The 24,368-nt window shown below is 35.5% G+C and overlaps 1 protein-coding gene across 2 annotated transcripts in view; it reads right to left on the bottom strand.

Annotated features, from left to right (window-relative positions):
• The window catches only part of CROT (Carnitine O-octanoyltransferase), a 99,750-nt gene extending 90,969 nt beyond the window's left edge, over positions 1-8,781 (bottom strand). Inside the window, exons 1-2 of one of the 2 annotated variants that reach the window (XM_069840375.1) lie at positions 8,642-8,710; positions 6,167-6,268 (exon numbers count right to left, since the gene is read on the bottom strand). The gene's annotated coding sequence lies outside the window, so the exon portion shown is untranslated. Of the gene's footprint in view, positions 1-6,166; positions 6,269-8,641 lie in introns of both variants that reach the window. The other variant, XM_069840374.1, reaches the window with a different exon arrangement.
• Positions 8,782-24,368: the final 15,587 nt, after the last annotated feature.

The following is a 24,368-nucleotide window of genomic DNA, read 5'->3' as shown; positions in this document are numbered from 1 at the left end:
GAGCGTTGGGCGTCATTTTACTCCTGTGTTTATGAAAACCTGTGATAAAGCTAGCACAGCCATGACTGCTAGACGACACATCACGTGTTTATGTCTCCTGGCCTTGCTTACCTCGGCTAGCTCCCGTCTCACAGTCAGCTGGTTAGTTCACGAGCGTACTATTTATTTTCTTTATTTGAGATTTTCAATACTTTCTTATCAACGTGCCATCAGTAAAAACTATGTGTTTATTTGTACTTTCAATGCGGAATCTAACTATATATTTTTAAAATATTTATTCCTTGGCAAAGGCGTCTTAATGAGGAAAAATCTAAATTTCTCCATTTCCATAAAAAGTAAGAAAATCTGTTTATATGTCAATATAAACTTTAATTTCTCAGCATCAAAATTAACCATGATTTTGATCATTGGGTGAAAGGGTTTCGGAACTACAACAGTTTAAAGTTGCAAATTTTATGAAAATACGATAAATTTAAATATTTTTAATTTAAACACTATGAAGTTCTGATGCCTCAAACTTTGCACAAAGGATTGTATCACAGTTCTCTAAGTACAAAAAAGTTTCACTGTATTTAGAAATTGTAAGGTCAATTTTCTCTATATTTCGGTCGATTTGAGATGGAATAGCTCAAAATAACATGAAAGTTTAGAACGCAGTTGCTGTTTTTAATTAGGCTATTGTGCTTATACATTCTACATTCCTTTCCTAGAATAATTGCAAAACATTTAATCATAAAATGTAAAAAAAAAACATGTCTGGGATCGATTGAAACGAGCTGTTTACTCTAGACAGACCTCGTACTCTGTACGACTTAAGTTGAATCGCCAGTGAAGAATGGGACAACTTTTACCAAGGCTGGCTGGATGGTCTCGTGAATGGAAGGCCTATGTCACGACGGATTGCAGCCTGTATCCGAGTTAAGGAACGTACCATCTCGCATTAATGTGCATCAGGAATGATGTGCAAAACTCCTTATGCGGAACTGATGTTTTCTTGTAAGCTATACTTTTTTGGTGAGCTGGAATTACTGCCAATGTATGTATTCTCACGTCACACGGCTAGTTCTCAGTATCATGAACTACATAAACGTGGATGTTGCAAAACTTTTGTTGGTATGTGTATTACGCTTAACTACACTTATGATGTTAACATTAGCATATAAACAATCCTTCCATTGTACCTCAGTTCACACTACTTTGACTCCTATTGTCTTAAAGCAGCGTTTCTCAAACTATGGTCCTCGATGTCTGCCCTTGTGGTCCTTCAAAAAAGACAGAAGAAAAAATAAAATTCAAACGAATTGCGTATTACATTACAGCTGAAAACCTGAGATTGGAAATTACACATGGCAATCGCTTTCACTTTTTCTCCCAGTACTGACATTTTATGAAATTTATTATCCTACCTTACACTCTACTCTCAGCAACAAAAGAGGGATTTAAAGCACTATGAACACGGTGTTTCTCGCCATCTTTTCCCTGCACTTCTGGTGCTGCACCTATAACCCAGCCAGGGACCACCCGAAATCATTACAGAGGACCAAAGTACCGAACCTTTTCATGTATTTATGACTTTAAATCTTGTTTATGTGGTACACTCTAGTAGTTATCTATATCTCTGTTAAATAGTGTCCTATATACATAATGGAAAACTGGCTTCGATCCGGATCTTTGAAAAGAAAGGAACGTGATGATACGCTACATTTAGGCTCTGCTAATAGTTCAGAAGCTGTGTGTGAAGATATTAATATCAATGATTCTAGTGCCATTAAAGAAATATCTAGTCATTCAAATATAGGTCTAGAACAACTGTGTAAGAATCGACAGGCTCATTCATCTCACTAATGTGAGTAACGACATTTATTTTATTTTTTTTTTTTTAGTTAATAAGTTAAAGATTATTCAAACTCCAATAGCCTTGAATTATTAAAAAAAAAAACGAAAATAAATTTTCTTCTATTAACATTAACTTAATTAGGTAATACTAATATAAAATTAATTGAATTAAATTAATTTTAATAATTAATTCTAATACAAAACATAAGTATACTGGTATTAAAATATGCTACAAAAATTATAAATTTACATTCGAAGGGAACAAGAGTAAGGTGGTCCGCGGAACTGTTCTGGCTTAAAAAAGTGGTCCCCAATTCTAAAAAGTTTGAGAAATGCTGTCTTAAAGTATATAGTTAAAGGTAAAGGTAAAGGTATCCCCGTAACATGCCATGAAGGCACTTGGGGGGCATGGAGGTAGAGCCCCATGCTTTCCATGACCTCGGCACTAGAATGAGGTGGTGTGGTTCGCACCACGCTCTGACCGCCTTTTACCCCCGGGCAAGACCCAGTACTCAATTTTATAGGAGGCTGAGTGAACCTCGGGGCCGTTCTGAAAGTTTGGCAACGAGAAAAAATTGTCACCACCTGGGATAGAACCCCGGACCTTCCAGTCCGTAGCCAGCTGCTCTACCAACTGAGCTACCCCTTAAAGTATATAGGGTTATTCAAAAGTAAGTTACATTTTGAAATTGATATAACATTTTTTAAAATTAACGCATATAAAAACACATTTGTATGTATCGAACAACAGGATTTGTTAATTCATCACACTCATTTGTTTTGGTTAACATGGTAACATGTTTTGTTTATAATGTGTCGAAAGTAAATATATTTATTACTTAATTTTTAAATCACTATCATTGATTGTGTTTTAAAATGGTTTTGATTTTACAAGATCGAATTAGTCTTGTTCAGTGTTATATGAATGTAAAGGAAGTTTAAAACGGCATACGAAAATTCAGAACAAAACATAATTCAAGAATTGGTCCGGCAGTTAACAAGCTTACAGAAAGTTAATGGACAAATTTGAGAGAACTGATTGTGTCACGAATGAGAGAAAGTCTGGAAGACCCACACTGACTAATGATGTTACCACCGAATAGGGATTATAATTATAGAATGAACACTAAGCGAATTTTCCTGTTTTGTTTTTCTGTGCGCCGGCGTTTAGTTCCACTTTCGAGCGCTAGAGGTTAGTGTAATCGAGCTATCGGATATCTTGCAATTAGATATACAGCGGAATCATCTTATTATCCTGTTGCTAAACATGTAGATACTTATAAAGGTATCGTGTTACTAGTTATACAGGGTATAAGGGGTATAAGTGCCATTATTTTGACTGATGATTGTTCATGTCATAAGGAAGAAAAAATGTCCTCACAATTGTTTTATAATTGCAATATTTAACTAATTATTAAAGTTTACAATATTAGGCGTTTGGCAACGTTGCTGGATGGGGAGGCGGTAGTTTACAAGTACACAGTACAGCTCAAGCGGATACAGACATACCGGTACAAAACAGATGCTCTGTTCTAATGCAGGGGCGGGCCGTTGTTTACATAAAACGAACAGATAATAGAAACTTGCAATCTCATTAATATAACTTTATGGTAAATTTCCATTTTATTTAACAATATTGGCAATATTGGTCTATTTTTATTGTACGTCTAAAAAATAAATAGTTAGGGTGCTATTCATAGACATTTCGCTAGCCCGCGCTGCGAGCGTGCTAAACTAGCCCCGGTTATCGACTGATTACTTGTACAGGATTCATATCATATCGCTAACACTGGTTTATGAATACGAAAAATGTTAGCTCGTTGATCATCCACCGGAAGCCCGCGCTAAGAATGTCTATGAATATGGCCCTAATGGTTTACTGCACAAAATCACACGAACTTTTTTTTAACGCAACATTTTAATCTCTCCCACTTCCATAAAACAGTACCAATTTTAATTTTCGAAACGAGGTAAGAGACTCCTATTTCTTATAATAATCGTTCAGAAATTGCTACAAAAGTTCGCCGATTACGTAGGTAAACTTCATTGCGGAAAACAATGACGGTACATCTTCTTGCCTCATTTGAATTGCGACGACTTTCTCCATAAATTAATAACATATGATCAAAGCTCGGAACTTGGGGACTTGTGTCTTGGAACGTGGCTAAGCGACCGGACTTCAATGTCAACAAACTCCCGCTTCCAGCACAGAGGTACTGTCAGGTCTGCTATAAAAGTGGTTTCTGGCCGGAACAGCATATTGATAATATTATGGTAGCTTGAAACACGTAATTTTAAAGACTATATATATAAACATGCAAAATATATCAAATTTACAGTTCTGCTCTGTACATTTTATTACAGTATATGACTACATGGATTCGAAGATTTTCAAACCCATAACTTCTTCGTCTGTTAGTTAAACATGATTTGAAACGAAAGAAACTTATTTCCACGTCACATGAAGTGACGGGAGCAAACTTAAAATACTGAATGTTTTCACTGTCACTGTTTCCTGTTCGATTTTCAGCAGTTGCTAGCTGATCTCGTATCTGAGAAAGATAAGTATTCTAAATTTTTCTCGAAAATAGTTTTCAATTTCTATGTCACTGCAATGTCTTTCAATGAATGCCCGTTTCCAGCCTCTAGTTTATGTGTGGCACAACTTACAAAATATAAACTCTTCATTCGAAGAAAATAATGTATCTCCTCAGAATTCCTCCACGAAAAATCTGTACCTAAAATTTAAGAAATATATTTTCAAACTTCTATAATACCCATTCGAATACCACGTATTTTCTCATTCCTCAAACAGACCGTTTACCTGTAATTCTCTGAATGTCATTGGCTTCGACATGACACAGTTTCTTCGTCCGTCTTCCTGTCATTAGTTGTGGCCACTTTCTTAGTACACACGACTGTCCCTGAGCACTTGCAGCTTGAGCTGTGTGTACGTTGTACCTGTAACCTTACTCATGCACACGACACACAAGTCCCCAAGTTCCGAGCTTTGCATATGATATTCTTAAACTGTGAATGACATTGTAAGTTGTTTATCGAATACCCTGTACTGAACTGTCATCCGCTCGGCAGTACAGCTATGGACAGGGAGCTTGAACTCAGCTGACTCGTACTTACGTCTGTGCAGAGTACTGCCTGCTGAACACGTTGCCACGTCTCTCACGCCAGAATATTAACAAATTTAAGCATGAAATTTTATTTAATTTCACGAAAACATAATACAACACACAAATATTTATTTAAACTAATATTAAATCTTTGCTAGATGTACCTACTGACGTATTGTTTTCATTCATTCATTCATTCATTTATTTTATTCCATAGATCTTACGTGAGCAATGAAGCTTTAAGATGTGGAACACGTCAAAATTTTACAATATTACAATTACATTTTTTACAAATTTTTATAGTTTTACAATTTAGTAATTTCCTACAATTTTTACAATTTTGTGCAATTTTTTACAATATTTTCGTAATTTTACTAACGATACAAGCAGTATGACGCGAATATAATGAGAAGAAATATTTTTTTCTGGAAAAAACTATGAAGTTTTGACCCTATGTCGTATGGATATTTTTTGATCCTGTAGACCGTCCCCGACGACTGTGAAAAGAACGGCACTTATACCCTGTTTAACAAAATAAAAGGATATCCTGCCACTGGACAAGTAGGCTACCTGTAAGACACATTATCTTGCCACTGAACATATCGAAGTATCTGAGGGCTCTTCATTAGTAAAATATCGAATTAAGTAAATGTTTTACAATTTATTAATAAAGTTATAATGCTGAAACTGATCAGGAAGAGAAAAAGGAATTGGATGAGTCACTGGCTGAGAAGAAACTGCCTACTGAAGGATGCACTGGAAGGAATGGTGAACGGGAGAAGAGTTCGGGGTAGAAGATATCAAATAATAGACGACATTAAGATATGTGAATCATATGCGGAGGCTAAGAGAAAGGCAGAAAGTAGGAAAGACTGGAGAATGTTGGGTTTGCAGTGAAAGGCCTGCCCTTGGGGAGAACACTATGAATGAATGAATGAAATAAAGTTATACAGTTGTTGTGAAATTTGTGAACTAAATTCAATATAAAAATGTTATTTTCATAAGATCATAATAGTACATTATGCAACGAGCCTATAATGAAGGTAATTAAGAAGAGAGTATGGATATTTATGAAACGAGCGCAAGCGAGTTTCATAATTTTCATACGAGCTTCTTAATTACCATTACAGGCGAGTTTCATACGACTTTTTATGCTCGACCATATTTCTAACTTGATATTATTAATTTTCTTTGTATCTGACCTTGACCAATGTCCCGTATGTTGTGAGATGTGCGCAGACGCGAAAGTATTGATTTTTTCCGAGGAACAGATGTTCACATTGACCTTGCTAGGTCATAAGAACCTACAGAGATAACATTGAAATTAAATTAGACATTGAAAAACGAGATGACAAATTGAATTTATTTGAATATTATTTACAATTAACGCTAATTATTATAGTAACAGAACATAACCTTCTGCGACAGTATTGGATTTCCAGCCTCCGTGACTTTTCGCTAATTCTCTTTCGATTGCATATCCGAGAATAATCGATACTTGCAGTTTTATAATGGTAGAAAGCTGACCTGTCATTGGCTGAACAGTTGTAACCTGAGTCGTCATTGGCTGAAAGACCTGACCTTTAATGAGTAGGTGTACTTTAATGACATGCATTAAAGGTCTGCTACCAGGTGTATAATTACTACATTTCGGCATGGTCGAGCATAAATATTGTAAAAGTGTCAAGAGTTATTGTTATCAACTGTCCGATGACAGGTTTAAACCTCGTGACACCGATAAGGTATCACTCGTGAGGCAACTACCCCATTGGGTTGTGTGGCCAGTTCCTTTTCCCTTCCACTGTAGGCATCACTGACTAGTAGCATATTATACCAAATTTCTTAAATTTTGAAAATGCCATTTTACAAATGTTTATTTATAGATTCATAGACATCATAATCTATATTGAACATTTAAAATATTTATAAGTATTATAGGAAAAACTTAAACCATCACCGGTGGGTTAAGGCTGGTCCACAATAAACCGGCAACGAGAACGGGAAACGAAGAATGTGAACGTGAAGATTTTTGATTCACAATAAACCGAGAACGGAAACGGTTATGTATATCGATATGTAAAGTCGATATTACGAATTATGATATTTGTGTATAGGCTACTTGACCAATGGCATTCTCTCATGAGTACAAACCAGCCAACATAGATTAACAGATTAACCAACTTCGAAATTTAAGACACGGAATGTAATAATTCAATTCACGTGCTAGACTGGATTAGTTACAAGCAATGAATAAACATATAATTATGGAACAAATACACGACGACCAAATAACTTTTGTGCGAGATCGTGCGTATTTGCTTGTTTTCCGCACAGAACCAATACGCGGTAAGTGTGAAATACCACATTCAGTATTCCCAACGTAACACACATAACAATTTCCCTCTTCTTACCGCTTAAGCGCGACATTCATTTCACTGCTTTAAGCTTTTAACATATTATTTTTAGAGACGTTTAACACAGTAATAATTATAAATTGGAAACTTACCACTGCAATTTCACCTAAATTGCAATGTTAATTATTGTTTTTAAATATTTGCAAAAATTAAGTAAAGTCTACTACTCCACGAAACGTATTGCATTCCTGATACAAGTAACATTAAGGAAGCCGTGAAAAAATCAACAAGATTCCAGATGCCGATGTTATTACTGCAATATGGTACATAAATAATGTTGTTAAAATATTAAATATTGTTTTAAGTTCGCATTTATAGACTGGGGAAAAAAAAAGACAGACGTATATCACGGCCTGCTGGAGTATAGTAAACACAGAAAACATTTTATAGCAACAATGTTGAAGAAAGATATTTTGGTGTTCCGAAGTTGCCGTCATTAAACTGAAACCAACATGGAGATTTTATTGCAACTAATTAGAAATTCGTCTTTCAGGTATGTAATAAACGATCTTCGCACAAAATAATGTACGATAAACGAGCGGTATGTTTGTTTTCATGTTCTCGGAAATTAAAAAAGCTCAACTACGTTTCGCTTTTTCAATCTTTTCCTAGACCATGAAAACGTCAACATACCGCTCTTGTAACGTATATTACTATTTCATGACAACAATGAATCTAGTAGACTATGATCGGAACCGAGAATGACGAAGTTAAAACTGGGCCAACTCTCACGTTCCCGTTTCCGGGCTCCGGAATGCTCACATTTAAATATATTTAACAATTTTTCCGTTCTCGTTTCCGTTCCCGCTTTATTGCCTTTAATTGGGCCGGAACGCCGTTCCGGAAAACAAAAATGTATGCATGCCGAAAACATGACGATGCCAATTTTGAAACGAAGTCCATTAGGTGTTTGCTAAATTGATAAGACGAGTTCTGTAAATTTATTTTCAACTAAGTCAATCACAGACCATTACAAAAAATCACGAAAACGGTACTAGCTATACCGGTACCGGTAAATGAGCATTCACACTTAGTTGTGTTTGTATAACTAAATAATAAATTACTTTCTGTAAATGCATGTTATAAATTACAATAATTATAAATTAAATTCGTGTTCTTTGAAAGATGACAATTCTGAGGTTAATATTAAATTTAGTAATTCTGAAATAATGGATTTACTTGAGCAATAAGAAAAAACGAAATCTGATAAAATTGCTGCATTAATACTACAAACCGAAATGCTTTGTTACATAGTTTATTTACCTTGGTCGGTCTCCTGGAATGTTGTATAAACAGAACACACGCTATTACGTCATTCCTCAGACGCGTACACTGGCATACTGTAGTGGAGATGAACGACACGAAAAACCTGTAGCTGCCTTCTTACGGCGTTGAACACCAGATGGCAGCATCGTTCTGTGGAATTAATTTAACATCTGGCTGAACCAGACGGTGCAATTGGTAGGGAAGCGAGCCGAAATCTACTGCATTAAGCAGTACTTGGTTACACTGTAAATGTTTTTGACTGCGTATCTAGAAAAATAATACATTTTGCATATTTTTTTTACGGAACAGCTATAGTGATGCACGGTAATGGGTAGTTAAGCCGGTTCACTATAAATTTGGTGCACGTTAGAATAACTAATTTTTATTCCATTTTGATTGTATTTTTGACCCAGGGAAAATACTCATTTTTACGAATACATTCATATTTTATTCACTGATATATGACTACTATAGCTCTAATCCTCTGGATTACTATAGCTTAACATTTTATTGATAGCAAAACTTACGGTTATGATTTTCTTTACGTGAAACATGCCTTGGCGCTTCTAATTATTTGCTTTCTTAATTGGTTATTCTACGACGCTTTATCAACTACTATGATTATCTAGTGTCTGAGCGATATGAAAGTGATGACTTGAATTCTATATCCATATGGTCGAAAACGCACGGACTTAATTTAAATGCAAGTAAATCGCAGGCAATCTTAACAGAACATCAAAGATCGAAGTGTGACAAACAAAATTTGCCACCGATAATTGTAAATAATACTACTATTCCATACAGTACGACTGTGAAGAACCTTGGCATTTATATGGATTGTCACCTGGAATGGAATTAACAAGTGAATCACACTTCCAAAAAAATATTTTCCATTATTCACTCATTAAAGCGACTGAAGCACTTTCTTCCTGATAAATTAAAATTAATCCTTGTACAAACACTCATGATGCCACACTTTGACTACTGCGATATTATATTAAGTAACCTCAATGCAAATTTGAGTAGCAGGCTACAACGTGTGCATAATGCGTGCGTCCGTTATATTTGTAATATTCGTAAATATGATCATGTTTCCCCGTCTTTCCAAACTCTGTCTTGACTAAGGCTAAGCGATCGACGAGCCCTGCATTCTCTTGTTCTCTTATTTCAAATTCTGCGCACCGCTACCCCAATCTATTTGGCTTCTCGTTTTCAAAATTTATCCGTATATCATCAGCTAAGTACAAGATCTCATCATAACAATTTACTCATTATACCCTACCACAAGACATCTTTATATTCTTCATCCTACACAGTTTCAGTTGCTAGAAATTGGAACTCGCTTCCGAGTGATATAAGGGGTTGTTGGACAATAGCTTCATTTAGGTCAAAATTACATAAATTCTTACTTAACAGATTAATTGCTGATTAATATTTGTTACTTATAATGAAACTAACATCTGTCCATTCTTATTATTATTATCATTAATTTCTCTAAATAGATTTACAAAACCTCTAATGACAATTACATTAATATTCTCATTATAGAAATAGAAATATATATATTCTCCCTGTAACATAGTCCTAGTAAGCTTATATTAAATTAATTTTCATCACTTTACTAGCTATCTCAAATATTAAATTAATTATAATTCATTGAATTAAATTAGCTCATAAATTAAGTTACTACTTTACCTTATAGATTTATCTAAATTTAAATAAATGTGTAGTGAAGATTATTGCTGGAGAACCTTTTAAGTGTAGTGAAAATATTTGTAATTTAAATTTATGTATTGTATTGATTAAGGCTGGTTGAGTGGAAGAGAAGGCCTTATGGCCTTAACTCTGCCAGCGAAAATAAAACATTATTATTATTATTATTATTATTATTATTATTATTATTATTATTATTATTATTATTATTATTATTATTAATACCAGCGAAATGACTTCAGGATCAAGCGCCGGAAGTTTCCCAACATTTTCTCTTAATGGTTTAAGGGAAAACACGGAAAAAGCCTCAACCAGGTAGCTTGTCCCAATCAGTATTTGAACCTGGGCCCACTTGTTTCACGGTCAAACATGCTAACCATTATTCCACAGCGGTGGACTCATACTTTTTTGCAGGAACTAACATGTAATATGCTATCGTGTTATGTATGTATTACATATAGTGTTCTGCCCAAGGACAGGTCCTTCACTGCAAACCCAGCTTTCTCCAATTTGTCCTGCTTTCTGTTTCTTCTTAGTCCCCGCATATGCTCCATATATCTTAATGTCGTCTATCATCTGATATCTTCTTCTGCCCCGAACTCTTCTCCCGTTCACCATACCTTCCAGTGCATCCTTCAGTAGGCAGTTTCTTCTCAGCCAGTGACCTAGCCAATTCTTTTTCCCAGTTTCAGCATCATTCTTTCTTCACCTATTCTTTCCAACACAGCTTCATTTCTTATTCTGTCTGTCCATTTCACGCACTCCATTCTTCTCTATATCCACATTTCAAATGCTTCTAGTCGTTTTTCTTCACTTCGTCGTAATGCCCATGTTTCTGCCCCATATAATGAATGCCACACTCCACACAAAGCACTTCACTAGTCTCTTCCTTAGTTCTTTTTTCCAGACGTCCGCAGAAGATATTTTTTTTTTCTATTAAAAGTTTCCTTTGCCATTGCTATCCTCCTTTTTACTTCCTGGCAGCAGCTCATGTTACTGCTTATATTACATCCCAAGTATTTGAAGCTGTCCACTTGCTCTACTGCCTCATTTAGTCTTCGCACGTTTATGTTCTTTATTTTTCTTCCGACAACCATGTTCTTCGTCTTATTTGCATTTATCTTCATCCCATACTGCTGACATCTGTTATTTAGCTCCAGTAGCATATCTCTTAGTATCATCTCCTCTTCTGCTAACAACGCCATATCATCAGCAAATTTTATGCACTTTATTCTTCTTCCTCCTACAATCACCCCTCCCATGTTCTGAAAACAGTTCTTCACTAATTCCTCCAAGTATTGTACAGGGCAGATGATAAAGGGCATTCTTGTCATACTCCTCTTCCTATTTCACTTTCTTCAGACATTTCTTCTCCTATCCTTACTTTGACTCGTGTTATGTATAAAAAAAACATATGTATCCATGCTTATCTATATAAATAAATGAGTGAAAATAAAATTATTCAACGAGTTCTATTTAATCTCCTTATCCATCCATCCACACACCCACTCATCCATCCACCCACTCATTTTACCTACCTCCCTACCTACCTGTCTGCTTTTTTCGAGTTGAAAACTTTAAGACAAATGTCAGATGTAGGCCTAATTCAATGGCAAATTCTCGGACTCACCTCGTGAAATACACTATCACTAATTTCACAAGCGCTAGGTAATTACACAGTTGATACAGTGTCGCTAAAAGTCTATCTATCCATCTATTTGGAAGTGATTGGTTATTGTTACTAATGCAGCTGGTAGCTCAATAAAATTGGCATAGCAACTGCCCACGAGCTGAAAGATGCAATCCCGGGTAACGGCGAGATTTTTCTCGTTACACACGGTCTCCGAATTGCGTACCCGGAACCTTCCTGAGGGCAAAAGCATGTTGCCCACCATATTACCTCACTCTAATAATCCTACCGAGATCATGAGAGCAAGGAACTATACCTCTGTGCCACCTATGCGCAGTCTTTGCTTTTGGTATTACTAGAAGTTTATTAGAGAAAGAACGCATAAAGATTCGGGCATAGAAAATAAGATTGATCAGATTCGTCGCATAGCTCAGAACGTCAAATTTCATTCCTGAAGTGGGAACATTTGGATGACAATTTACTACTTCCGATGATAGGATGACAGGTGAGAATAACTAGCAAGAGTTGTCTCACATTGGTAGCTCATAAAACATTAAATTTCTCAGTTTCACATTATAAAATAAAAAAGTGCAGAGTGTACCAAATTATATCAAATTGTACAAAAAAATTCACTGTATGTACCAGCGTACAGACCATTTAAAATTGTACCAAATCCGTACAACTGTACCAAGAGTGGCAACACTGGGTTGTAATGAAGAACTTACATTTTGTGACCGTTGTTTCAAATGTTGCCACTACAACAAATCGAAACAGTGGACTTCTGGCGAAGCACAACATAAAACCATTTCGTTTATACTTCACATTCACGTAATATATCTAATTTCATACGTCCTTAAGCATAACCTTACCACAGTTTAGTATATACAGTTGCGAAGCTTCGGATGATTTTTTGCATTTCTCGCGATAGTTGCTAGCCGCTTGGAGCGCTGTGAGTACTAGGAACAATAGACTGTGTCACTGCCATCGTGATCTAATACAGGCCGTAAGGCACACCATGTAACTCTCTTAACCTGATCACGAAGGGCGGCGTTTCAACCATATAAATTAGTTGGAATGCATAAAGAGTAACATATATTTCTCTAAAAATGTAGTGTAATTGCATTAATAAAATTTAAAACAATGATTATGAGACACTTCAGACATAAATCACTTGCGAGTTAAGATGAAATATTGGTGTGAAAATTACGTTGTTCGTATGTGTAATACTTGCCTTTATTTCGATTAAATATTGCGAAATTCTTGTACATTCATTTATGCACGACTCAGTAATTTTCAGTTGCACCGTACGGATATTTAGATATGTTGAAATTATAGGTTATGTTTACTGTCTCAGTTGCCCCTTTCTGTCTAATTTTAGTGGTCTCCAATGCCCTGCCATTCATATGGATATATTATAGGTTATGTTTACTATATCTTATATCCCTAAATTCGCAATTATACATTATAATTAAGCATAATGTCATGTATGATACTCCGCACATTCAATTTGTCTGTATTTTAATACTACAATTGAGTATTGAATTATTGTATTTATCTACTACCTAAGAGACGAAGTAACAATCGTACGTACACTGTGGTATGATAAATTTTCTGTCTTTATTAAGGAAGGTAAATCACAATATAAATTCTTTTTTATTAAACCTCAAAATAGGTTCCGTTCTAAACTTAAAATGTTGATGCGAAAAGATTATGTTAACATGTAAAATTCTCTTCACATTAAAATAACACAGTTTTGTAATTATTTCTGCAACATAGGCTATTATGCAACAAGAAGTAAAGGGTACTTATGGACACATTACACTAAATAAAACTTAGCTATGATACGCAATAAAGTTATAATTCACTGAGCTCCATACACTGAAATAGAAAACAGGAACATATATTACGGCCAGGTCTAGATCGAAAAGGCATTGACTGTGCTGTATTTCGCATTGTTGTGAAAACTGTGAAATGTTCGTTATCGGTTGTAATAACTGTAAATGGTTAAAATACAATAATCTGAATAATAATTTGGGACAAGGAGACGTTTGTAGCACTATAAATTCTAAGAAAAAGAGGTCAGAGTTATCCTTCTTCCGAAAGATCCAGGAAGGTGAGTTTATAAAGTATGATATATACTTTATAAAAATAATATATAAACCTTATGTATTTCATATTTCAATAGTGGAAGGAAGGTGTTAATTTTTCAAAAGAACACGATATCAAAAGTACAATACATTTTATCGTCTGCTAGGGAAAGTCTCTGTGATGAGGCGATAGTAGCGATCCTGGTGGCTAGGAACTTTGTACGGATGCATATTTCAACTGTCAATGTTTGCATATTTAGTAAGTATTGAGCTTCGCAACTGTATATACTAAACTGTGACCTTACTCTCAGGAGTAGACCTGCAGAACTGTAGCTCCTCAGAGCGACTGCTTTACTCCCCTTTCATACCCCACCCAACTTTTCTACCAGTTCGGTCATGACGTTCTAGTTACGCTCGGCTGCATCAACATTAATTCTCGCGGCGGCAGGTATACAATACGCTATCAAGAATTATAAATGAACATATAATAAAATCCTCAGGAACATACCTTTAGCTGGGTAACTTTCGGTGCTGGACCCCGGACTCATTTCACCGGCATTATCACCTTCATTTCATTCAGACGCTAAATAACCTAGATGTTGATACAGCGTCGTAAAATAACCCAATAAAATAAAAAAAAAACATACCTTTAGAAAGTAAGAGAAAAATGAATGAGGGAAATAAATAAATTAAAAGACATGTAAAATAAATTTTAAAATGTATGTGTGCATATAAGGTAAGAAGGTCTACCTATGTATATATCATTCTATTACTAGTAAAGCCGATTAAATCCACTTTTTGTGTAAAATAAGTTAAGTACAGTCCCCGACTTGTCTTTCCGTGCTTTGTATTCTACTAAAATGAAGTAAGTCCGAAATGTTGCATCCAGGCAAAAAACCAATTACTTTCTTTGAAGAATTTATTATGATTTTTCGTGCATTAATAAAGTTTCAATTCCTGTTTTTACAAAACTTGTATTACTGGTCTTAACTGGTTTTACTAGTAATAGGATGATAAATAAATTGTACGTTGATAAGTGAGTGATAGCTATATGACCGGATGTGAATGCTGTCATTCAACATTGTAACGCACTCCAGCCAAATAAATAAGTAAATAAATAAACAATTAAATAAGTAAATAAATAAGTAATTAAGTAAGTAGGCCTAAATAAGTAAGTAAATAAGAAAATAAGTAAACAAACAAACAAATAATACGCGTACTGCAGTTTAAAGAGAACTGGAACATGGCAAAATCTAAACCCGTGAAGGAATACTACTTCCAAAGGAAATGGAAATATGATTATTTTGTTGTTGAAGACGAAAGAATTGCTTGTTTACTGTGTCCCAACCAATTCATTTCTACTCGTCATTTCAATATTAAACCACATTTCAACAAAGTCCATATTAAGAATTATGGAACGCACAAACTTTTGGGTATGTTCATTATTACGAACTGTATATTGATTATTTATTTATATACTGTTAAATTAAGGACGTCACTCGTGTTCATTTTGAATTGAAATGAATAATGACTTTCAAGGTTCATTACTTAAATGCTATAAATTTAAGTTTCCGTAGGTGATGATAGGAGGAAAGTTTTCGAAAATCTAAAACAGGTTAGGTGCAAAGAAATCTCAAAGAAACTACCGACAGGAAATCTAGCATAATTGTAAACCTTGAAACGAGATAACGCATTATAAAAACAATGAATTTATTACAACCTTTTTTGAAAATTACATGCCGCCACTGATGGAACTTTGAGGGCCAGAGAATGTAGATAACTCTACGCGGAAGTCGATCATCCCCAATAGAAGTGGAGTGAGGCTGACGTCATATTTCCCCTACTTACGAGTTCTGCAGGTTTGCTCAAGAGTATGGGGATTTATAAAATTATTTGCAAGTGTACTGATGTGTATATATAATGAGCGAAAGACTGAAGACTCATCCGTTTATATCAATGGCTGAACACGGGAAAGATATTTGTTTATATGGAATGAATAATCAAAGAAGTTATTGAGAATGGATTTAGCTTTACACAAGTATGACTAGATGTGACTAGATGTCTACAGACGTGGACAAATTATTAACAAAATTGACGATTTTTATGATAATTCTGTTTACAAAATTTGACTTTTCAATTTAGACTACAGTTGGCAATTTTGCATATTTCTATCATTACAATAGATAGAAATATGCAAAAATATCAACTGTAGTTTAAATTGAAGAGTCAAATTTTGTAAAAATATAAATTAAAAATCTTCAGTTTTGCTAATAATTTGGAAATATCCAAAAATATCAAATGTAGTCCATATTGAAGAGTCAAATTTTGTAAAAAAAATTACAATACAAATCTTCAATTTTGCTAATAATTTCGAAATACGCAAAAATGTCAACTGTAGTCTAAGCTGAAGAATCATATTTTGTAAAAATATATAATAAAAATGTTCAATTTTGCTAATAATTTGTCCACATCTGTAATTTCCGTCCGGACAGCTTTTTTTTTTTTTTTTGTTTTTGTTTATGCGTTTGCGGTGTTTGGCTGACACACGATATTTCTTGGCCACCTCATCAACCTGATGAGATAATTATTTTGGCAAAGATATTTATTTATATGGAATGAATAATCAAAGAAGTTATTGAGAATGGATTTAGCTTTACAGAAGTATGACCAGATGTGACCAGATGTCTAATTTCCGTCCGGACAGCTTATTTTTTGCTTATGCGTTTGCGGTGTTTGGCTGACACACGATATTTCTTGGCCACGTCATCAACCTGATGAGATAATTATTTTGGCAAAGATATTTATTTATATGGAATGAATAATCAAAAAACGCTATTGAGATTGGAGTACACTCTACAGTAGGTTGACCAGATGTCCCGTTTTCGTGTGGATCGTTTACTTTTTGTGATGCGTCCGGATGTCCGGCTGGGATATGATCCAGATGTTCAATAGTCCGGATTTAACACATTTTTATTAGTCTCAATCTCTAAAATATTATTTTTTCTCAAATATAAATTACAAACCACTATAGGCGACATAAAGTAGTGTTATTATTCCTGTTCTCTGTAGGCTATTCTCACCATTTCACTACAATTACGATGTGATAATAATGTACCGTAAATTATCAGTAATTTAATTTATTTTATGCTCGACCATGCCGAAATGTAGTAATTATACACCTGGTAGCAGACCTTTAATGGACCTCATTAAAGTACACCTACTCATTAAAGGTCAGGTCTTTCAGCCAATGACGACTCAGGTTACAACTGTCCAGCCAATGACAGGTCAGCTTTCTACCGTTATAAAACCGCAAGTATCGATTATTCTCGGATATGCAATCGAAAGAGAATTAGCGAAAAGTCACGGAGGCTGGAAATCCAATACTGTCGCAGAAGGTTATGCTCTGTTACTATAATAATTAGCGTTAATTGTAAATAATATTCAAATAAATTCAATTTGTCATCTCGTTTTTCAATATCGAATTCAATAATCAAGGTTATAATATTATAATATTATCAAGTTTAACGGGACTACGTCAAGGTCAATGACATTATTGTTCCTCGGAAAAAATCAATACTTTCGCGTCTGCGCACATCTCACAATTCACGACCTAGAACAAGGTCACTTCCGATCTTGTCAGATAACTACAAATAAAATGTATACATCTGAATACCGGTAATTTCAAGTTAGAAATATGGTCGAGCATAAAAAGTCGTATGAAACTCGCCTATAATGGTAATTAAGAAGCTCGTATGAAAATTATGAAACTCGCTTGCGCTCGTTTCATAAATATCCATACTCGCTTCTTAATTACCTTCATTATAGGCTCGTTGCATAATGTACTATTATTGGTCAGTCCTTTTGGGATACTTGGCTGTTTCAATTCAATGACTGACTTGAAGTGTTAGACTTTATCAGCATTGATATGCCGGTAATTATTGTCATTAACCTTTGACATGTCGAATCTCTCTCAACAGAAAATAAGCCTACTGCGCCAGCGTTGCCAACCCATTGAGGCAATAAATCGGTATACTATAAAAAAAAATCGGTAGATTTTGGTAGTCAGTACTGTGTAGGCCTAGTTGAAATCAAGAATATAAACAATATTCAACACTGTAGACCTATTCCTTTCATTTTATACAATAAATATATTAACGCTCCTATGACCGTGGGGTCAATGGTGACCCCAGGCATTAAACAAATCGTTCGTATCTCCTTAAAAAAAATGTTATATTTCCCCCCCCCTTTTTGACTTTTATTTATTTTAGGTTAATGACACTCCTGTAAAATATTTCTCGTCTACCATTTTCAGTTTCTGAAATATTGATTTAATTTAGTTACATCTGGTACTGAGGGATCAACATTGACCCCAAAACGACATTTTGTGTGGTTTATAATTTATTGCAGACAAACCACTTGAAATTAACTCTTATGGTACCTAGTGGCAGATTATGACACTCTTTAGTCCAGTTCTTAATTTTTTCGGCAAAAACCACAATTCTCTGACTAGGGCTGCCAACACAGATTTTCACGTAACTAATTATAAAACATCAAATGGGGTTATAACCTGCATGGGGTTAATACCTTCATTTGCCCCAACTTTTTCAGGAGAGCAAATTGAAAGTTCGACCTGATCGTTCTTTTATATAGTAAAGGGTGCGTCAGAAAGAACGGATGAATTTCAAACTATTGATACGCAACGAGGAGAGAGATATAGTGAGGGGGACCACGACTGTTGGGTCAGCCATAGAATGCAGTTTCAGTTGAGAATATGGTGTTGGTCTGGTGTACAACGTGCTTTCATCGTAGAGACATTTTTTAAAAATGAAGAGTCTGTGATCGCCACTCAGGACTCATTTCGACATCGGATGTCACGCTAGGATTCCAACTCGGAATACAATTTTGCGGTGGGTGGCTTCATTTCGTATCACAGGTTCAACATTAAAGAAGAAATCACCTGGACGAAATTCTATTGCACTGAGATTGTCCGAGGCTACGGTAAGATCTCGCGCCTTGCGACTTCTTTCTTTGGGACCATTTGAAGGCGTAAGTTTGTAAACATCGATCACATACACTGGACGAACTGAAGACAGCGATTCGCGAAGAAATCGTGGCAATTGCACCAGCTATGACTGTGAAAGTGATGGCGAACATCAGAAAACGCCTCGATGCCTGTATTGAAAGCCATGGACATCATATGGATAATGTTGTTTTCCATAAATAAACTGCATGTATTGGTGAATACATACTAGGTTCAAAAAGTTCCCGGAATTTGCTAGCATCATAGAAACAACGTACCTTAAACACTATTCTACAGCATTCCCTTCAAAATAGTTGCCTTCCGCAACAACACACTTTTGCCAACGCGTGTAGAGTTCCTGGAAGCAGGCCTGGAAGCCATTTTTTGAAACCCGTCTTAGTGCTCTCGTCGCGTTTGCGATAACCTCTTCAGCATTGAATCTCCGTCCTTTCAGATGACTTTTCAGACGGGGAAACAGAAAGTAATCAGGTGGTGAGAGATCAGGAGAGTATGGTGGGTGATCCAAAGCAGTTATGTTGTGCCTGGCAAGAAAATTCTTTACAATAATTGCGCGATGAGCAGGTGCATTGTCATGCATAAGGAACCAGTTGTTTTCTACCCACTTTTCTGGACGTTTCCTTCTCACTGCGTCCCAGAGGCGACGGAGGGTTTCTACGTACAATTCTTTCGTTACAGTACGACCTTCTGGAATGAACTCATGGTGCATGAGACCCTGAGAGTCGAAGAAAACTTCCAACATAACTTTGCTTTAAGTGTGCTTAAATGCGACAGGCTCATGTCAGTAGATTTACTGGCATGTGAAAGAACTCCTGCGGGACAAAATTCCGGCACATCCGGCGATGCTGATATAACCTCTGCAGTTGCGAGCGTCGTTAAATAAAACATAACATTTAAAATAACTTTGCCTTTGGAAGTGTCCTAGGAAATTTTTGCTTCCGAGGAGATGTTTTCGATTTCCACTCAGATGACTGTCGTTTAGGGACTGGGTCGTACAAGTAGCACCAGTTTCATTTTGTTTAAGAAATCACCATCTTCATCAGCCATACTGATCATGTCCCCAGCAAAACACAGAACTTGATGTTTGTACTTTGCTCTGTGGACATAATTACAAAATGCGACGAACAAACAAAACACTATGATAAACAATTGCCTACAACTCAAAACCAATAATTGCCATTATCAGCAAACTTTAAGGAAATGACATCATGAATGTTACCAACAAAACAAATGTATAATATCCCTTGTTATATATTAATACGAAAAATGGTAGTAAAATTCCGGGAACTTTTTGAACCTAGTAGTATGTTGATAACAATAAATTTTTGATTTGATGAATCTTTACAATTTTCTTGCCATGTGAAATCCATCCGTTCTTTCTGACGCACCCTGTACAATGTTAAAATTTAAACTGCGTGTTTCTCGGACGCTAATCGCCTTTGCTCAATAATATTTAACATTATGATATACTCACATACTAGTTACGGTAGCCTACCTATTGGTACGAGTAGTAAAGATAACTCGTTTTTTATTTTTGATGATCCCTTGTATCTTTCAACTGCTAGTGAAGGCACTTGCTAAAGGAAGCTTCTATATAAAAATCAAGACGTCTCAACATGAATAATAATATAGGCCTAAGTGGGAATTAGGTTACTTACCAGAGGAAGTAGAAGCAGTAATCGTACAGGAAATGACAAGGAAAACGTTATTCATGGCTGATTAAAAAAAGAAAGAAAGGGAAATAATTATGTATGTGTTGTTGAAGACGATTTGCTACTTTCAACGACTGACGATATAATATTGTAAAATTATTATATTTTGTGAAACATTAAAATGATTTCTGTATTTGTCTACTTATTTGTTTTTAAATATCGCAATCGGGCAAATTTCGGCAGAAATTATATTATCATTTCGTATTATCGGTAGACAGAGTGCGATTTCGGTAGGGTTGGGAGTACTGTACTGCGCTTTTATCGTAACCATTTTAATAATAATAATAATAATAATAATAATAATAATAATAATAATGATTTATTTTAGCTGGCAGAGTTAAGGCCGTAAGGCCTTCTCTTCCACTCAACCAGCAAAAAGCGTATATACATATGCATGAACTTACAAAGAATTCAACAATTTGATTTACATGAGAGTTACATGTATATAAGAGTTATTTACGAATTAAACAACAAAATACTATGAACTATTAATTAGACACTGAAATAAACTGTGTATCAGAGTTAAGCTAAAACACATAGAATGTTAATATATTTCAAATAATATTAGATAATAGAAAGAGATTATTATGAGACAATTTTGAAAATGCAGCACAATCAGGATGATGTCTAAAGAAAAAAGTAACAGTGTAGTCAGTGATAGTTTAAATCAGTATGATTGGAGTGAAATGCTAATAAGGTTATCTTTTAAGCTGTTCTTAAAGGTATTTGTTGTCTTGCAGCCCCTAATACTTTGTGACAAGGAATTCCATTGACGCGAGGTGGATACTGTGAATAACAAGATGTTCTATGAAGAGGTATATTTAGCGTGCCACAGATAAGTGATCTGATATTTACATCGTGGTTAGAGTATAGATAAGAGAAACGAGACGAAAGGTAATTTGGTGTTGAGGTGTGCAGATTCGAAAGAGTAAAGACAAAGAGTGTAAAGTTCTGCGTTCTTTAAGTCGGAGCCACGAGAGACTTGCGAAGGACGGTGATATGTGATCATATCGTCGGATGTTGCACACGTATCTGACGCACATATTCTGAGCTCGCTGTAACTTGATTGACAGTTCAGAACTTAGGTCACTTAACAAAACGTCACAATAATCGAAGTGCGGCATTACTAGGGTTTGTACTAGGGTAAGTTTTAGTTTTAGTTTAAGGAAAGACTCCACTGAAAATCGTAATTAAAAAAAAATGTTTATTGGCTATTTCATTTCTTTAGAATGTACATTTTCATATCCGAAAAGGATTTAATTTAATTCTGATTACAAATGTTCTTTTTTTAATTAAGGTTGTAAGAAGGCGTGGTACGACTATTTAAAGAGCTATCAAAATTATTTTTTCATCAAAGAACTTTTCTTTACAAATTTCTTATTACAAATCTAATAACTTTTTGTTCTAAAGTTGGCTCCCTGAAGTTACTAGATGAATGTAGCGGAAAAACAATATTTACATAATAATGAATTAATTAGTAATACTTGATTTCTTAACACGTCACTACAATAATGTTTAGGCTACTCTATGAAAATCAAGCTGTCGTCTAGACTTAGAGATATAAGAGAGCATTGTTTATAGAAATGTGTGTTGTGCCAATGGACTGTACTGCACTTTTAGTGCAGAAGTGCTACACGCAGAAACCACGTACTTCGAATGCATAGGTGAAATATAATACTGCAAAATGTATATGCATATAAAGTTACAAATATCGTATATTTTTAGTGGGTTATTCTATGACGCTGTATCAACATCTCAGTCATTTAGCGTATGAATGAAATGAAGGTGATAATGCCGGTGAAATGAGTCCGGGGTCCAGCACCGATAGTTACCCAGTATTTGCTCTTATTGGGTTGACGGAAAACCCCGGAAAAAACCTCAACCAGTTGCCCTGACCAGGATTCGAACCCGGACCATCTGGTTTCACGGTCAGACGCGCTAATCCTTACTCCACAGGTGTGGACAATGTTGTATATTGTAACAAAAAAAATCCCCTCTTTTTGACAGGTGTTTTTCTTATTTGATGATAGAATCATACATTTTGCATACTCTCCGTGGGTTGGATCGTACATGATACCAAATTATCGTACATGTACGATCCAGATCGTACGGTTGGCAAAACTGAAATCCTGTGTCTCAACAATGGGTCTCACGGTAAAATAATTATAGACAATTTTCGCACAGCGGTAAAGGTAGAAAATTCGAATAAAAATGAGAAATCGTTCAGCGGTCAGTTTAGTCAAAATTCATTCTTGTTATATTATATTGTTGCATTATGATTATTTCTATACTGCTGAAATCTTACTGCATTCCAAAAAGAAGGTGTTATAGTCGCGACGCTGTTATTCCCGGCGTGACTCCTCCTCTTTGCTTACGTCTTAGGAAGTGAAGGCTGTATAAAGTCTAGGTAGGTAGTATCGTTCGCCATTTTTGTTCTTTCGTTGCCGAGCTATCATACGAGGAATCTATTTGCCACACCGTTAAACATCATCACATCGTAGATCTTATGATAATAAATCAAACACACTGTAATTCAGCAAATAATTGAGCGGCAAATAACGTCTTCGTGTGCTTTCTGCGAACGCCAACGAAAGAGCCAAAATGGCGGGCGATTATATTAAGTATTTATCGAGCCTTAAGAAATGAATAGCGTCTTCATAAGCGAATCACAAAACCCACACGTTTAAATGTAGCCGACCTGCAACGCGATCGGCTGCTGGAAATTAGAGCAACAGGACTGTAGGTAAAAAAAACATAGGACAGGAAGAAATGACATTTTTAAAGAACAGTATCAAAGGCGACTCTTACGTTCCAGGGTTTGCTTCATAATCAGTTCATCGCTTATGTCGGAACAAACCCCACTGGGTCAGTAAAATTGTTTTTATTCTGCAGCAACACGTGAATTCATTGTTGTAACTGCTGTTGCAATTAATGTCAATGTAATAACATGATTGTTGATCTGTCTATAATAATGCTGGTGATAATGTCATAGCGTTCCTAGAAGATATGTTACAGTTAGGCCTACGCAGTAAAAAATGTTTCTAGTTTAACTGGTTATTTTATGATGCTTTATCAACTGCTATGTCCGAGGGAGATGGTGATAATGCCAGCAAAATGAGTCCAGGATCCAGCACCAAAAGTTAGGCCTCATTCACATTTTTCAAGTAACCTCAATTCAAGTTATTTTGTTTTCATAACATTTCCTCTATCTCTGTTGTGTGACCACCAATACTCTGTTCCCAGGGCCTCGTTTGTAGGAGGAGGTTGAGGATGAGGTTTGGAAAGAGAGGTTTTAGAATACACCAGTCTTAAAATCTCTAATTTGCTTAATGTATACTGCCATGGATGAATATATAATAGGATGCGAAACTTACTGAGTTTCCCGTAACACATACTAGAGGCGCTGTTGTAGAAATTGATCTTGCTGCCACCTGTTGGGGGGAGGGTCGTTATTACATCTAGCAGCGCACCAAGTAGCGAAAAGAGTAATTATTCCATGCATTTAGCAGCGCACCTGGTGACGAAAATGTTAAACTGTGCAGAA

Source organism: Periplaneta americana, chromosome 11 (genome assembly GCF_040183065.1).
Source record: "Periplaneta americana isolate PAMFEO1 chromosome 11, P.americana_PAMFEO1_priV1, whole genome shotgun sequence".
NCBI lineage: Eukaryota > Metazoa > Arthropoda > Insecta > Blattodea > Blattidae > Periplaneta > Periplaneta americana.
This window is presented reverse-complemented; position numbering and strand designations above follow the sequence as displayed.